Raw genomic sequence first — 12559 nt, 5'->3', positions numbered from 1 at the left:
CCTAACCTAACCTAACCAAACCTAACCTAACGACGTTTGCAAGCGCTTTCACATTAGATATTGCATCTCCCGACTTGTAATGGTGAAAAACACTGCATCTCACTAAGTGACATTGATTAATGCGGTTTTACGACGGTTCATATCTTAACCTAACCTAACATTCGCACTTGTATTAAAAAACGCTCTATTACACTGTTTCATTCACAATTACGATATTTGCATAACCTCACAGTTTTTCACCAACTTATTGCAGTACAGAACGCTGTATCTCGCTAAATGACATTGTTCTTTAAGGTTTCACGATGCTTGCATGCGCTTTAACGAGAATATTACAATATAGCAGTTTCGCACTTGTAACGGTAGAACACGCAGTATTTGGCTTGTTCATGCCGTTTTGTGTGCATTCACAACATTTCACCTATCGCAGTTTAATACTCGCAATAAAACAACACTATCTCGTTAGATGACGTCGTTTTTGGTAGTTTCACGACGCTACCTAGCTTAAACTAACCTAACCTAACCTAACCTTCGCACTTCTATCGTTAGAAAACGTTTTACTCGCAATTTTACAATGTTTTCTACACGATTACGACGGTTTCATGCGCTTTCACATTAGATATCGTAGTTCCCGACTTGTAATGTTGAAAAACACTACATCTCACTAAGTGACATTGTTTAATGCGGTTTTACGACAGTTGATATCTCAACCTAACCTAACATTCGCACTTGTATCTAAATACGCTCAATTACACTGTTTCGTTCACAATTACGATATTTGCTTGACCTCACAGTTTCTCACCAACTTAATACAGTACAGAACGCTGTATCTCGCTAGATGACATCGTTCTTTAAGGTTTCACGATACTTGCATGCGCTTTAACGAGAATATCACAATAAAGCAGTTTCGCACTTGTAACGGCACAAGACGCAGTATCTGGCTAGTTCATGCCATTTTGTGTGCTTTCCCAATATTTCACCTATCGCAGTTTCGTACTCGCAATAAAACAACACTATCTCGTTAGATGACATCGTTTTTGGTGGTTTCACGACGCTACCTAGCTCAAACTAACCGAACCTTCGCACTTCTATTGTTAGAAAACGTTTTATTCGCTACTTTACAATGTTTTCTACAAGATTACGACGGTTTTATGCGCTTTCACATTAGATATCGCAGTTCCCGACTTGTAATGGTGGAAAACACAGCATCTCACTAAGTGACATTGTTTAATGCGGTTTTAGCGCGGTTCATATCTTAACCTAACCTAACCTTACCTAACCCAACCTAACCTAACCTAACCTAACCAAACCTTACCTAACATACCCTAACCTAACCTAACCTAACCTAACCAAACCTAACCTAACCTAACCTAACGTAACCTAACCTAACCTAACCTAACCTAACCTAACCTAACCTAACCTAACCTAACCTAACCTAACGACGTTTGCAAGCGCTTTCACATTAGATATCGCAGTTCCCGACTTGTAATGGTGAAAAACACTGCATCTCACTAAGTGACATTGATTAATGCGGTTTTACGACGGTTCATATCTTAACCTAACCTAACATTCGCACTTGTAATAAAAAACGCTCTATTACACTGTTTCGTTCAGAATTAGGATATTTGCATAACCTCACAGTTTTTCACCAACTTATTGCAGTACAGAACGCTGTATCTCGCTAAATGACATTGTTCTTTAAGGTTTCACGATGCTTGCATGCGCTTTAACGAGAATATCACAATATAGCAGTTTCGCACTTGTAACGGTAGAACACGCAGTATTTGGCTTGTTCATGCCGTTTTGTGTGCTTTCACAACATTTCACCTATCGCAGTTTAATACTCGCTATAAAACAACACTATCTCGTTAGATGACGTCGTTTTTGGTAGTTTCACGATGCTACCTAGCCTAAATTAACCTAACCTAACCTAACCTTCGCACTTCTATCGTTAGAAAACGTTTTACTCGCCACTTTACAATGTTTTCTACAAGATTACGACGGTTTCATGCGCTTTCACATTAGATATCGTAGTTCCCGACTTGTAATGTTGAAAAACACTACATCTCACTAAGTGACATTGTTTAATGCGGTTTTACGACGGTTCATACCTTAACCTAACGTAACCTAACCTAACCTAACCTAACCAAACCTAACCTAACCTAACTTAACGTAACCTAACCTAACCTAACCTAACCTAACGACGTTTGCAAGCGCTTTCACATTAGATATCGCAGTTCCCGACTTGTAATGGTGAAAAACACTGCATCTCACTAAGTGACATTGATTAATGCGGTTTTACGACGGTTCATATCTTAACCTAACCTAACATTCGCACTTGTATTAAAAAACGCTCTATTACACTGTTTCGTTCACAATTAGGATATTTGCATAACCTCACAGTTTTTCACCAACTTATTGCAGTACAGAACGCTGTATCTCGCTAAATGACATCGTTCTTTAAGGTTTCACGATACTTGCATGCGCTTTACCGAGAATGTCACAACATAGCAGTTTCGCACTTGTAACGGTACAACACGCAGTATTTGGCTTGTTCATGCCGTTTTGTGTGCTTTCACAACATTTTACCTATCGCAGTTTCGTACTCGCAATAAAACAACACTATCTCGTCAGATGACGTCGTTTTTGGTGGTTTCACGACGCTACCTAGCTTAAACTAACATAACTCAACCTAACATAACCTTCGCACTTCTATCGTTAGAAAACGTTTTACTCGCTACTTTACATTGCTTTCTACAACATTACGACGGTTTCAAGCGCTTTCACATTAGATATCGCAGTTCCCAACTTGTAAAGGTGAAAAACACTGCATCTCACTAAGTGACATTGTTTATTGCGGTTTTACGACGGTTCATACCTTAACCTAACCTAACCTAACCTAACCTAACCAAACCTAACCTAACGACGTTTGCAAGCGCTTTCACATTAGATATTGCAGTTCCCGACTTGTAATGGTGAAAAACACTGCATCTCACTAAGTGACATTGATTAATGCGGTTTTACGACGGTTCATATCTTAACCTAACCTAACATTCGCACTTGTATTAAAAAACGCTCTATTACACTGTTTCATTCACAATTACGATATTTGCATAACCTCACAGTTTTTCACCAACTTATTGCAGTACAGAACGCTGTATCTCGCTAAATGACATTGTTCTTTAAGGTTTCACGATGCTTGCATGCGCTTTAACGAGAATATTACAATATAGCAGTTTCGCACTTGTAACGGTAGAACACGCAGTATTTGGCTTGTTCATGCCGTTTTGTGTGCAATCACAACATTTCACCTATCGCAGTTTAATACTCGCAATAAAACAACACTATCTCGTTAGATGACGTCGTTTTTGGTAGTTTCACGACGCTACCTAGCTTAAACTAACCTAACCTAACCTAACCTTCGCACTTCTATCGTTAGAAAACGTTTTACTCGCAATTTTACAATGTTTTCTACACGATTACGACGGTTTCATGCGCTTTCACATTAGATATCGTAGTTCCCGACTTGTAATGTTGAAAAACACTACATCTCACTAAGTGACATTGTTTAATGCGGTTTTACGACAGTTGATATCTCAACCTAACCTAACATTCGCACTTGTATCTAAATACGCTCAATTACACTGTTTCGTTCACAATTACGATATTTGCTTGACCTCACAGTTTCTCACCAACTTAATACAGTACAGAACGCTGTATCTCGCTAGATGACATCGTTCTTTAAGGTTTCACGATACTTGCATGCGCTTTAACGAGAATATCACAATAAAGCAGTTTCGCACTTGTAACGGCACAAGACGCAGTATCTGGCTAGTTCATGCCATTTTGTGTGCTTTCCCAATATTTCACCTATCGCAGTTTCGTACTCGCAATAAAACAACACTATCTCGTTAGATGACATCGTTTTTGGTGGTTTCACGACGCTACCTAGCTCAAACTAACCGAACCTTCGCACTTCTATTGTTAGAAAACGTTTTATTCGCTACTTTACAATGTTTTCTACAAGATTACGACGGTTTTATGCGCTTTCACATTAGATATCGCAGTTCCCGACTTGTAATGGTGGAAAACACAGCATCTCACTAAGTGACATTGTTTAATGCGGTTTTAGCGCGGTTCATATCTTAACCTAACCTAACCTTACCTAACCCAACCTAACCTAACCTAACCTAACCAAACCTTACCTAACATACCCTAACCTAACCTAACCTAACCTAACCAAACCTAACCTAACCTAACCTAACCTAACCTAACCTAACGACGTTTGCAAGCGCTTTCACATTAGATATCGCAGTTCCCGACTTGTAATGGTGAAAACACTGCATCTCACTAAGTGACATTGTTTAATGCGGTTTTACGACGGTTCATACCTTAACCTAACCTAACCTAACCTTACCTAACCTAACCTAACCTAACCCAACCCAACTTAACCTAACCTAACCTAACCTAAACTAACCTAACCCAACCTAACCTAACCTAACCTAACCTAACCCAACCTAACCCAACCCATCCCAACCTAACCTAACCTAAGCTAACCTAACCTAACCTAACCAAACCTAACCTAACCTAACTTAACCTAACCTAACGTAACCTAACCTAACCTATTCTAACGTAACCTAACCTTACCTGACCTAACCTAACCTAACGTAACCTAACCTAACCTAACATAACCTAACGTAACCTAACCTAACCTAACCTAACGTAACCTAACCTAACCTAACCCAACCTAACCCAACCCAACCCAACCCAACAACACCCAACCCAACCTAACCTAACCTTACCTAACCTAACCAAATTATCCTTACCTAACCTAACCTAACCTAACGTAACCTAACCTAACCTAACCTAACGTAACCTAACCTAACCTAACCTAACCTAACCTAACCTAACCCAACCTAACCTAACCTAACCTAACCCAACTCAACCCAACCTAACCTAATCTAACCTAACCTAACCTAACCTAACCTAACCTAACCTAACCAAACCTAACCTAACCTAACCTAACCTAACCTAACGACGGTTGCAAGCGCTTTCACATTAAATATCGCAGTTCCCCAATTTTAATGGTGAAAAACACTGCATCTCAGTAATTGACATTGTTTAATGCGGTTTTACGACGGTTCATATCTTAACCTAACCTAACATTCGCACTTGTATCTAAAAACGCTCTATTACACTGTTTCGTTCACAATTACGATATTTGCTTGACCTCACAGTTTCTCACCAACTTATTACAGTACAGAACGCTGTATCTCGCTAAATGACATCGTTCTTTAAGGTTTCACGATACTTGCATGCGCTTTACCGAGAATGTCACAACATAGCACTTTCGCACTTGTAACGGTACAACACGCAGTATTTGGCTTGTTCATGCCGTTTTGTGTGCTTTCACAACATTTTACCTATCGCAGTTTCGTACTCGCAATAAAACAACACTATCTCGTTAGACGACGTCGTTTTTGGTGGTTTCACGACGCTACCTAGCTTAAACATACATAACTCAACCTAACATAACCTTCGCACTTCTATCGTTAGAAAACGTTTTACTCGCTACTTTACAATGCTTTCTACAACATTACGACGGTTTCAAGCGCTGTCACATTAGATATCGCAGTTCCCAACTTGTAAAGGTGAAAAACACTGCATCTCACTAAGTGACATTGTTTATTGCGGTTTTACGACGGTTCATACCTTAACCTAACGTAACCAAACCTAACCTAACCCAACCTAACCTAACATAACCTAACCTAACCTAACCTAACCTAACCAAACCTAACCTAACGTAACCTAACCTAACCTAACCTAACCTAACGACGTTTGCAAGTGCTTTCACATTAGATATCGCAGTTCCCAACTTGTAATGGTGAAAAACACTGCATCTCACTAAGTGACATTGTTTAATGCGGTTTTACGACGGTTCATATCTTAACCTAACCTAACATTCGCACTTGTATAAAAGAACGCTCTATTACACTGTTTCGTTCACAATTAGGATATTTGCATAACCTCACAGTTTTTCACCAACTTATTGCAGTACAGAACGCTGTATCTCGCTAAATGACATCGTTCTTTAAGGTTTCACGATGCTTGCATGCGCTTTAACGAGAATATCACAACATAGCAGTTTCGCACTTGTAACGGTACAACACGCAGTATTTGGCTTGTTCATGCCGTTTTGTGTGCTTTCACAACATTTCACCTATCGCAGTTTCGTACTCGCAATAAAACAACACTATCTCGTTAGATGACGTTGTTTTTGGTAGTTTCACGACGCTACCTAGCTTAAACTAACATAACTCAACCTAACATGACCTTCGCACTTCTATCGTTAGAAAACGTTTTACTCGCTACTTTACATTGCTTTCTACAACATTACGACGGTTTCAAGCGCTTTCACATTAGATATCACAGTTCCCAACTTGTAAAGGTGAAAAACACTGCATCTCACTAAGTGACATTGTTTAATGCGGTTTTACGACGGTTCATACCTTAACCTAACCTAACCTAACCTAACCTAACCTTACCTAACCTAACCTAACCTAACCCAACCCAACTTAACCTAACCTAACCTAACCTAACCTAAACTAACCTAACCCAACCTAACCCAACCCAACCTAACCTAAGCTAACCTAACCTAACCTAACCAAACCTAACCTAACTTAACCTAACCTAACGTAACCTAACCTAACCTATTCTAACGTAACCTAACCTTACTTGACCTAACCTAACCTAACGTAACCTAACCTAACCTAACATAACCTAACGTAACCTAACCTAACCTAACCTAACGTAACCTAACCTAACCTAACCCAACCTAACCCAACCCAACCCAACAACACCCAACCCAACCTAACCTAACCTTACCTAACCTAACCAAATTATCCTTACCTAACCTAACCTAACGTAACGTAACCTAACCTAACCTAACCTAACGTAAGCTAACCTAACGTAACCTAACCTAACCTAACCTAACCCAACCTAACCTAACCTAACCTAACCTAACCCAACTCAACCCAACCTAACCTAATCTAACCTAACCTAACCTAACATAACCTAACCAAACCTAACCTAACCTAACCTAACCTAACCTAACGACGGTTGCAAGCGCTTTCACATTAAATATCGCACTTCCCCACTTTTAATGGTGAAAAACACTGCATCTCAGTAATTGACATTGTTTAATGCGGTTTTACGACGGTTCATATCTTAACCTAACCTAACATTCGCACTTGTATCTAAAAACGCTCTATTACACTGTTTTGTTCACAATTACGATATTTGCATAACCTCACAGTTTTTCACCAACTTATTGCAGTACAGAACGCTGTATCTCGCTAAATGACATTGTTCTTTAAGGTTTCACGATGCTTGCATGCGATTTAACGAGAATATCACAATATAGCAGTTTCGCACTTGTAACGGTAGAACACGCAGTATTTGGCTTGTTCATGCCGTTTTGTGTGCTTTCACAACATTTCACCTATCGCAGTTTAATACTCGCTTTAAAACAACACTATCTCGTTAGATGACGTCGTTTTTGGTAGTTTCACGACGCTACCTAGCTTAAACTAACCTAACCTAACCTAACCTTTGCACTTCTATCGTTAGAAAACGTTTTACTCGCCACTTTACAATGTTTTCTACAAGATTACGACGGTTTCATGCGCTTTCACATTAGATATCGTAGTTCCCGACTTGTAATGTTGAAAACACTACATCTCACTAAGTGACATTGTTTAATGCGGTTTTACGACGGTTGATATGTCAACCTAACCTAACATTCGCACTTGTATCTAAAGACGCTCAATTACACTGTTTCGTTCACAATTACGATATTTGCTTGACCTCACAGTTTCTCACCAACTTATTACAGTACAGAACGCTGTATCTCGCTAAATGACATCGTTCTTTAAGGTTTCACGATACTTGCATGCGCTTTACCGAGAATGTCACAACATAGCAGTTTCGCACTTGTAACGGTACAACACGCAGTATTTGGCTTGTTCATGCCGTTTTGTGTGCTTTCACAACATTTCACCTATCGCAGTTTCGTACTCGCAATAAAACAACACTATCTCGTTAGATGACGTTGTTTTTGGTAGTTTCACGACGCTACCTAGCTTAAACTAACATAACTCAACCTAACATGACCTTCGCACTTCTATCGTTAGAAAACGTTTTACTCGCTACTTTACATTGCTTTCTACAACATTACGACGGTTTCAAGCGCTTTCACATTAGATATCACAGTTCCAAACTTGTAAAGGTGAAAAACACTGCATCTCACTAAGTGACATTGTTTAATGCGGTTTTACGACGGTTCATACCTTAACCTAACCTAACCTAACCTAACCTAACCTTACCTAACCTAACCTAACCTAACCCAACCCAACTTAACCTAACCTAACCTAACCTAACCTAAACTAACCTAACCCAACCTAACCTAACCTAACCCAACCTAACCCAACCCAACCCAACCTAACCTAACCTAAGCTAACCTAACCTAACCTAACCAAACCTAACCTAACCTAACCTAACCTAACGTAACCTAACCTAACCTATTCTAACGTAACCTAACCTTACCTGACCTAACCTAACCTAACGTAACCTTACCTAACCTAACATAACCTAACGTAACCTAACCTAACCTAACCTAACGTAACCTAACCTAACCCAACCTAACCCAACCCAACCCAACCCAACAACACCCAACCCAACCTAACCTAACCTAACCTAACCTTACCTAACCTAACCAAATTATCCTTACCTAACCTAACCTAACCTAATGTAACGTAACCTAACCTAACCTAACCTAACGTCACCTAACCTAACGTAACCTAACCTAACCTAACCTAACCTAACCCAACCTAACCTAACCTAACCTAACCCAACTCAACCCAACCTAACCTAATCTAACCTAACCTAACCTAACCTAACCAAACCTAACCTAACCTAACCTAACCTAACCTAACCTAACGACGGTTGCAAGCGCTTTCACATTAAATATCGCAGTTCCCCACTTTTAATGGTGAAAAACACTGCATCTCAGTAATTGACATTGTTTAATGCGGTTTTACGACGGTTCATATCTTAACCTAACCTAACATTCGCACTTGTATCTAAAAACGCTCTATTACACTGTTTTGTTCACAATTACGATATTTGCATAACCTCACAGTTTTTCACCAACTTATTGCAGTACAGAACGCTGTATCTCGCTAAATGACATTGTTCTTTAAGGTTTCACGATGCTTGCATGCGATTTAACGAGAATATCACAATATAGCAGTTTCGCACTTGTAACGGTAGAACACGCAGTATTTGGCTTGTTCATGCCGTTTTGTGTGCTTTCACAACATTTCACCTATCGCAGTTTAATACTCGCTATAAAACAACACTATCTCGTTAGATGACGTCGTTTTTGGTAGTTTCACGACGCTACCGAGCTTAAACTAACCTAAGCTAACCTAACCTTCGCACTTCTATCGTTAGAAAACGTTTTACTCGCCACTTTACAATGTTTTCTACAAGATTACGACGGTTTCATGCGCTTTCACATTAGATATCGTAGTTCCCGACTTGTAATGTTGAAAAACACTACATCTCACTAAGTGACATTGTTTAATGCGGTTTTACGACGGTTGATATGTCAACCTAACCTAACATTCGCACTTGTATCTAAAGACGCTCAATTACACTGTTTCGTTCACAATTACGATATTTGCTTGACCTCACAGTTTCTCACCAACTTATTACAGTACAGAACGCTGTATCTCGCTAAATGACATCGTTCTTTAAGGTTTCACGATACTTGCATGCGCTTTACCGAGAATGTCACAACATAGCACTTTCGCACTTGTAACGGTACAACACGCAGTATTTGGCTTGTTCATGCCGTTTTGTGTGCTTTCACAACATTTTACCTATCGCAGTTTCGTACTCGCAATAAAACAACACTATCTCGTTAGACGACGTCGTTTTTGGTGGTTTCACGACGCTACCTAGCTTAAACATACATAACTCAACCTAACATAACCTTCGCACTTCTATCGTTAGAAAACGTTTTACTCGCTACTTTACAATGCTTTCTACAACATTACGACGGTTTCAAGCGCTGTCACATTAGATATCGCAGTTCCCAACTTGTAAAGGTGAAAAACACTGCATCTCACTAAGTGACATTGTTTATTGCGGTTTTACGACGGTTCATACCTTAACCTAACGTAACCTAACCTAACCTAACCCAACCTAACCTAACATAACCTAACCTAACCTAACCTAACCTAACCAAACCTAACCTAACGTAACCTAACCTAACCTAACCTAACCTAACGACGTTTGCAAGTGCTTTCACATTAGATATCGCAGTTCCCAACTTGTAATGGTGAAAAACACTGCATCTCACTAAGTGATATTGTTTAATGCGGTTTTACGACGGTTCATATCTTAACCTAACCTAACATTCGCACTTGTATAAAAGAACGCTCTATTACACTGTTTCGTTCACAATTAGGATATTTGCATAACCTCACAGTTTTTCACCAACTTATTGCAGTACAGAACGCTGTATCTCGCTAAATGACATCGTTCTTTAAGGTTTCACGATGCTTGCATGCGCTTTAACGAGAATATCACAACATAGCAGTTTCGCACTTGTAACGGTACAACACGCAGTATTTGGCTTGTTCATGCCGTTTTGTGTGCTTTCACAACATTTCACCTATCGCAGTTTCGTACTCGCAATAAAACAACACTATCTCGTTAGATGACGTTGTTTTTGGTAGTTTCACGACGCTACCTAGCTTAAACTAACATAACTCAACCTAACATGACCTTCGCACTTCTATCGTTAGAAAACGTTTTACTCGCTACTTTACATTGCTTTCTACAACATTACGACGGTTTCAAGCGCTTTCACATTAGATATCACAGTTCCCAACTTGTAAAGGTGAAAAACACTGCATCTCACTAAGTGACATTGTTTAATGCGGTTTTACGACGGTTCATACCTTAACCTAACCTAACCTAACCTAACCTAACCTTACCTAACCTAACCTAACCTAACCCAACCCAACTTAACCTAACCTAACCTAACCTAACCTAAACTAACCTAACCCAACCTAACCCAACCTAACCCAACCCAACCTAACCTAAGCTAACCTAACCTAACCTAACCAAACCTAACCTAACTTAACCTAACCTAACGTAACCTAACCTAACCTATTCTAACGTAACCTAACCTTACTTGACCTAACCTAACCTAACGTAACCTAACCTAACCTAACATAACCTAACGTAACCTAACCTAACCTAACCTAACGTAACCTAACCTAACCTAACCCAACCTAACCCAACCCAACCCAACAACACCCAACCCAACCTAACCTAACCTTACCTAACCTAACCAAATTATCCTTACCTAACCTAACCTAACGTAACGTAAGCTAACCTAACCTAACCTAACCTAACCTAACCTAACCCAACCTAACCTAACCTAACCTAACCTAACCCAACTCAACCCAACCTAACCTAATCTAACCTAACCTAACCTAACATAACCTAACCAAACCTAACCTAACCTAACCTAACCTAACCTAACGACGGTTGCAAGCGCTTTCACATTAAATATCGCAGTTCCCCACTTTTAATGGTGAAAAACACTGCATCTCAGTAATTGACATTGTTTAATGCGGTTTTACGACGGTTCATATCTTAACCTAACCTAACATTCGCACTTGTATCTAAAAACGCTCTATTACACTGTTTTGTTCACAATTACGATATTTGCATAACCTCACAGTTTTTCACCAACTTATTGCAGTACAGAACGCTGTATCTCGCTAAATGACATTGTTCTTTAAGGTTTCACGATGCTTGCATGCGATTTAACGAGAATATCACAATATAGCAGTTTCGCACTTGTAACGGTAGAACACGCAGTATTTGGCTTGTTCATGCCGTTTTGTGTGCTTTCACAACATTTCACCTATCGCAGTTTAATACTCGCTATAAAACAACACTATCTCGTTAGATGACGTCGTTTTTGGTAGTTTCACGACGCTACCTAGCCTAAACTAACCTAACCTAACCTAACCTTCGCACTTCTATCGTTAGAAAACGTTTTACTCGCCACTTTACAATGTTTTCTACAAGATTACGACGGTTTCATGCGCTTTCACATTAGATATCGTAGTTCCCGACTTGTAATGTTGAAAACACTACATCTCACTAAGTGACATTGTTTAATGCGGTTTTACGACGGTTGATATGTCAACCTAACCTAACATTCGCACTTGTATCTAAAGACGCTCAATTACACTGTTTCGTTCACAATTACGATATTTGCTTGACCTCACAGTTTCTCACCAACTTATTACAGTACAGAACGCTGTATCTCGCTAAATGACATCGTTCTTTAAGGTTTCACGATACTTGCATGCGCTTTACCGAGAATGTCACAACATAGCAGTTTCGCACTTGTAACGGTACAACACGCAGTATTTGGCTTGTTCATGCCGTTTTGTGTGCTTTCACAACATTT

The sequence above is a fragment of the Rhipicephalus microplus genome, unplaced genomic scaffold, assembly GCF_043290135.1.
Source record: "Rhipicephalus microplus isolate Deutch F79 unplaced genomic scaffold, USDA_Rmic scaffold_36, whole genome shotgun sequence".
In the NCBI taxonomy this organism is placed as follows: Eukaryota; Metazoa; Arthropoda; class Arachnida; order Ixodida; family Ixodidae; genus Rhipicephalus; species Rhipicephalus microplus.
This window is presented reverse-complemented; position numbering follows the sequence as displayed.